At 37.4% G+C, this 5941-nt stretch overlaps 1 long non-coding RNA gene across 1 annotated transcript in view; it reads right to left on the bottom strand.

Moving 5' to 3' along the window:
* Window positions 1-25: 25 nt before the first annotated feature.
* LOC108535771 (uncharacterized) overlaps window positions 26-5941 on the bottom strand; it is a 40419-nt gene continuing 34503 nt past the window's right edge. Inside the window, exon 7 of the long non-coding RNA XR_001887325.1 lies at window positions 26-56. This is a non-coding gene — a long non-coding RNA (uncharacterized LOC108535771). The remainder of the gene's footprint in view (window positions 57-5941) is intronic.

Genomic DNA, 5941 nt, shown 5'->3' with positions numbered 1-5941 from the left:
TGGACCTCCAGCAAACTCCAACAGACCTGCAACTGAGGGACCTGTTAGAAGGAAAACTAACAGAAAGGAATAGCATCAACATCAACAAAAAGGACATCTACACCAAAACTCCATCTGTAGTTCAAAGACATCAAAGGCCTAATATTTTTCAATGGTTATTATTTTCTTCAGTTTGGACCAAATTCTAATTTTTCTTGGCTACAAGTCTTCAAAATATTGTCTTCAATTCCTTTCCTTGTTTTCCCCATTTTTCCTAATTTGGAGTCACTGAAAACTAAGCTGTGCTTTTATAAAGCCCTGTGAGCTGAAGCTAGACAACTTAAACTTCAGAAGACAGTAACAGCAACCTACTTACATACATAAGCCACTTTCATACCTGCCTACTGATGTATGGACTTCAAAGTAATGTGGCCTATATTGGTTTCCCAGGACTGTTACTTTGTTCATTGTTTTATTTTTCTTCCTTCCTCCCACTGTTTTCTCTTCAAAGGACATGAAACTTGATGACTTGCTAAAAACAAACTTCCCTAACAACTTGGGACCATGAATCTAGGAATAAACCATTCTAGCTATGAGAGATCAGACTAAATCTGCGACCAGAGACTCACTTTATCTTAAAATACTTTCTTCAACAGATTTTTAAAAAGCAAATGGGGGGAAATGTGCAAGGAAAATAAACCTTGGGACCCCAAAATTATTAAGCTAAAGGAGAAAGTCAAGATGGGAACTGGTTAGGGCAAACTTGCCTTCCATTCTATTCAAAGTCACCCCTGTGCCCACTGAGGTAAATTCATATCTGACTGCCTCACTTGGAGAGGCCCATCAGAAATTCAAAAGAATGCAACCATTTCTCTCATCTACCTATGGCTTGGAAACCCCCTCCACTTCGAGTTGTCCCACCTTCACCTCGAGTTGTCCCACCTTCTCAGACTGAACAAATGTACATCTTATACATATTTAATGATGTTTCATGTCTCCCTAAAACGTATAAAACCAAGCTGTGCCCCTGCCGCCTCAGCTACATGTCGTTTGGACCTCTTGGGGCTGTGTCACAGTCGCGCACCCTCAACCTTGGCAACGTAAACTTTCTAAATTAACTGAGACGTGTCTCAGATTTTGGGGGTTCACAAACTATACCCCAAACTTATAGTAACAAAACATTATAGTTCTGGTACAAAACCATGACACAAAACCAATGGAACAGGTTAGAGAAGGTTGTAGGCTGCACTCCTACAACCTTCTTTGACAAAGTCTATAATTAGAAGCAATGGGGAATAGACTCCCTATTCAAAGAATGGTACTAGGATAAATGGTTAGCCATATTCAGAAGATTGAAAATGGACAACTTCCAACATACAAAAAAAAAATCAACTTAAGATGGATTAAAGACCTAAATGTAAAACCAAAACTATAAAACCTAGACAAAAGCCCAGAACATACTATTCTGAACATAGGCCATAGCAAAGATTTTATGATCAAGTTTTCAAGAGCTATTGCAACAAAAACACGAATAGACAAGTGGGACCTAAGTAAACTAAAGAGATTGTGTTCAACAAAAGAAACTATCAGCAAAGTAAACACAATGTACAAAATGGGAAAAAATATTTGCAAACTATGCATCTGACAAAGGTCTCATATCCAGAATCTGTAAGGAAGTTAAAAAAAATTTTAAACAAAAACTAAATAACCTCATTGAAAAATAGACCAAGGACAAGAACAGACACTTCTCACAAAAGACATACATGCAGGCAACAAGCATATGAAAAAATGCTCCACTTTAAAAATCACTAATCATTAGAGAAATGCAAATCAAAACCACAATAAGATACCATCTCACACCAATCACAATGGCTACTAATAAAAAGTCAGAAAACACCAGATGTTGGTGAGGTTGCAGAGAAAAGGGAAAACTTACACACTTCTGTTGGGAATGTAAACTAATTCAGCCATTGTACAAAGCAATTTGAAGATTTCTCAAAAAAATTAAACAGAACTACCATTTGGCCCAGCAATCTCATTACTGGGTATATACATAAAGAAATATAAATTGTTCTACCAAAATGACACATGCATTTGTATGTTTATCACAGCACTATTCACAATAGCAAAAACATAGAACCAACCTAGAGGCCCATCAGTGGTGAACTAGATAAAAAAATGTGTACAGCCTGATGTGGTTGCTGACGCCTGTATTCCCAGCACACTGGGAGGCCAAGATGGTTGGATCACTTGAGTTTAGTAGTTTGAGACAAGCCTGGCCAACATGGTGAAACACCATTTCTACTAAAAATACAAAAATTAGCCAGGTATGGTGCATGCCTGTTGACCCAGCTACCTGGGAAGTTGAAGAGGGAGAACAGCTTGAACCTGGAAGGCAAAGATTGCGGTGAGCCGCAATTTTGCCACACTCCAGCCTGGGCGACAGAGAGATTCTGTCTCAAAAAAAAGTGGCACATATACACCATGAAATACTGCGCAGCCACAAATAAACAATAAAATTATGGCTTTTGCAACAAAATGGATATAGCCAGAGGCTACAGCCAGCAAATTAACAAATTAACATAAAACATAAAACAAAAAAACATATATTATCACTTATAAGTGAGAGATAAACATTGGCTACACATGGTCCAACACAGGGACCGATACCAGGATACCAGGGCCTGTGTGAGGGTAGAGGGTGGAAAAGGTGTGAGGATTGAAAAACTACCTATGCCTATCAGGTACTATGCTCACTACCTCAATGACTAAACTATTTTTTCCACAAAACCCCAGCAGCATGTAATTTACCTACATAACAAAGCTGCACATGTACCCCTGAACCTAAAATATAAATTAAAAAAGAAAAAAATGAATGTCAATAAGATACTTGGTAAACCCACAAGTGTTTGGAAATCAAACAACAAACTTCAAAATAATTCACAAAGAAACAACAATCAAAATAAAATTTAGAATACATTTTGAAATAAAAGACAATAAATATCTGAAGTGCTAAAAAAAATAGAGATGGCTTTAGTCCCAAAACTTATATCTAAAAACATTGAAATTTCAATTGGATAATAGTTGGTATGTGATTTGATAAACTACTTTAAAGTTAATACAAAAATGAGAACCCGGCTGGGTGTGGTGGCTCACGCCTGTAATCCCAGCACTTTGGGAGACCGAGGCGGGTGGATCATGAGGTCAGGAGTTTGAGACCAGCCTAGCCAAGAGAGTGAAACTCCATCTCTACTACAAATACAAAAATGAGGTGTGCACTGTGGCGGACAGCTGTAATCCCAGCAACACAGAAGGCTGAGGCAGGAGAATTGCTTGAACCCGGGAGGCAGAGGTTGCAGTGAGCTGAGATGGCGCCACTGCACTCTAGCCTGGGAAATGGAGTAAGACTCCATCTAAAAAAAAAAAAAAAAGAACCCATACAAAAACAGTTAGTTTATTCTCCAAAAGAAAAAAGAACAGTGAGTAGAGGTCTGCTTCTATTGGCTATCAGAAAACATTATAACTCTACAGTACTGTGATGATACAAAGCACATCCACAGCAGTAGTGTGACATTCAGATATAAAATATACAAGAATTTCAGAGAAGACAAATGTAACATTTGAAATCAGTAGAAAAATGTATTGCTTTGAGAAATTTGGTTATTTGGAATATAAAGAAACAATACATTTCAAATAACCTAAAGAGTGAAATAAACAAAATAGTATAAGTAAGTTTTTAAAATATTCATGCCTTTTCCTCATGACATGAAATACAAATATTATAAAGCAAAAGATAGACAAATTTTACTAACTAAAAAAACTGACTTTTAGCAAACAACTGATAAATACTGTGAAAAGACAACAGACTAGAAGAAAATATTTACAAGGTATATATAACAAGATACAAAATTCTGTATATTCAGAATGTACAGAAATTATTCAAATAATAAAGAAGTTGCAAACCCCAGTGGGAAAATGAGCAAAGAATATAAAGAGGAATTACACAGAAGAAAATGTATGCATCATGTATTAACAAATGAAAAGATACTTCATCTGTGTAATGGCCAAAATGTATGTTAAAATATAAGACAGCATTTCTCCCATCTCATTGGTAAAAGAAAAAATACATATGCACTTCGGAAATTCATATGTCACTTCAGTACTTTTACAATTAATACTACTTTGGTTACTCTAAAGAAGTTGAAAAATAAAAGGAGTCAAAAGCAATATGAAAGAAATTATTGCAAATATGTGTACAATATGGTTAGGAGAAACCCAAGACAGACCCCAGAGGCATATATTTAAAACGAAGACTAATCAGTTTATACATACAAGAATTTAAAAATATTCTGTACATTAGAAAACTCACACAGTTCTACCGTGAAGTCTAAATAGATTTTTGGGCATCTAGACTAATATTGGGTTTGTATACTCCCAGAAAATTCAAGACTAGGAAATGGACACTAACTTACAACCCTGAAGCATATTATCACATAGAAGTCTTGTGTAGTTTGCTAAAATGTAATGCAGTACCTGTCACAGAACGAGCACATAACTTATGTTGGCTGCGATGTAGCACAGTAGCAAAAAACTTTAGAATTAGGACACAATGTTTTTTTTTATACTTGAAGTTCTAGGATACATGTGCACAACGTGCAGCTTTGTTGTGTGTGTGTATATATATGCACACACACACACACACACACACACGTGCCATGTTGCTGTGCTGCACCCATTAATTCGTCATTTACATTAAGTGTATCTCCTAATGCTATCCCTCCCCCCTCCCCCTGCCCCACAACAGGCCCTGGTGTTTGATGTTCCCCACCCCGTGTCCAAGTGCTCTCATTGTTCAATTCCCACCTGTGAGTGAGAACATGTGGTGTTTGGTTTTCTGTCCTTGTGATAGTTTGCTCAGAGTGATGGTTTCCAGCTTCATCCATGTCCTTACAAAGGACACGAACTCATCCTTTTGTATGGCTGCATAGTATTCCATTGTGTGTATGTTCCACATTTTTTTTTTTTCTAATGATATTTTATGTTCTAGGGTACATGTGCACAGTGTGCAGGTTTGTTACATATGTATACATGTGCCATGTTGGTGTGCTGCACCCATTAACTTGTCATTTATATTAGGTATATCTCCTAATGCTATCCCTCCCCCCTCCCACACCCCACAACAGGCCCGAGTGTGTGATGTTCCCCTTCCTGTGCCTAAGTGTTCTCATTGTTCAATTCCCACCTATGAGTGAGAACACGACATGTTTGGTTTTCTGTTCTTGCGATAGTTTGCTGAGAATGATGGTTTCCAGCTTCAGCCACGTCCCGACAAAGGACATGAACTCATCCTTTTATATGGCTGCATATTATCCCATGGTGTGTATGTACTACATTTTCTTAATCCAGTCTGTCACTGATGGACATTTGGGTTGGTTCCAAGTCTTTGCTATTGTGAATACTGCTGCAATAAACATACGTGTGCATGTGTCTTTATAGCAACATGATTTATAATCCTTTGGGCATATACTCAATAATGGGATGGCTGGGTCAAATGGTATTTCTAGTTCTAGATCCTTCAGGAATCGCCACAGTCTTCCACAATGGTTGAACTAGTTTACAGTCTCACCAACAGTGTAAAAGTGTTCCTATTTCTCCACATCCTCTCCAGCACCTGTTGTTTCCTGACTTTTTAATGATCATCATTCTAACTGGTGTGAGATGGTATCTCATTGTGGTTTTGATTTGCATTTCTCTGATGACTAGTGATGATGAGCATTTTTTCATGTGTCTGTTGGCTGCATAAATGTCTTCTTTTGCGAAGTATCTACTCATATCCTTTGCCCACTTTTTGATGGGGTTGTTTTATTCTTGTAAATTTGTTTGAGTTCTTTGTAGGTTCTGGATACTAGCCCTTTGTCAGATGAGTAGAATGCAAAAATTTTCTCCCATTCTGTAGGTTGCC

This window comes from Rhinopithecus bieti, unplaced genomic scaffold, assembly GCF_001698545.2.
Source record: "Rhinopithecus bieti isolate Rb0 unplaced genomic scaffold, ASM169854v2 scaffold_1368, whole genome shotgun sequence".
In the NCBI taxonomy this organism is placed as follows: domain Eukaryota; kingdom Metazoa; phylum Chordata; class Mammalia; order Primates; family Cercopithecidae; genus Rhinopithecus; species Rhinopithecus bieti.
Note: the sequence above shows the minus strand (reverse complement) of the source record. Positions and strands in the feature narration are given on the sequence as shown.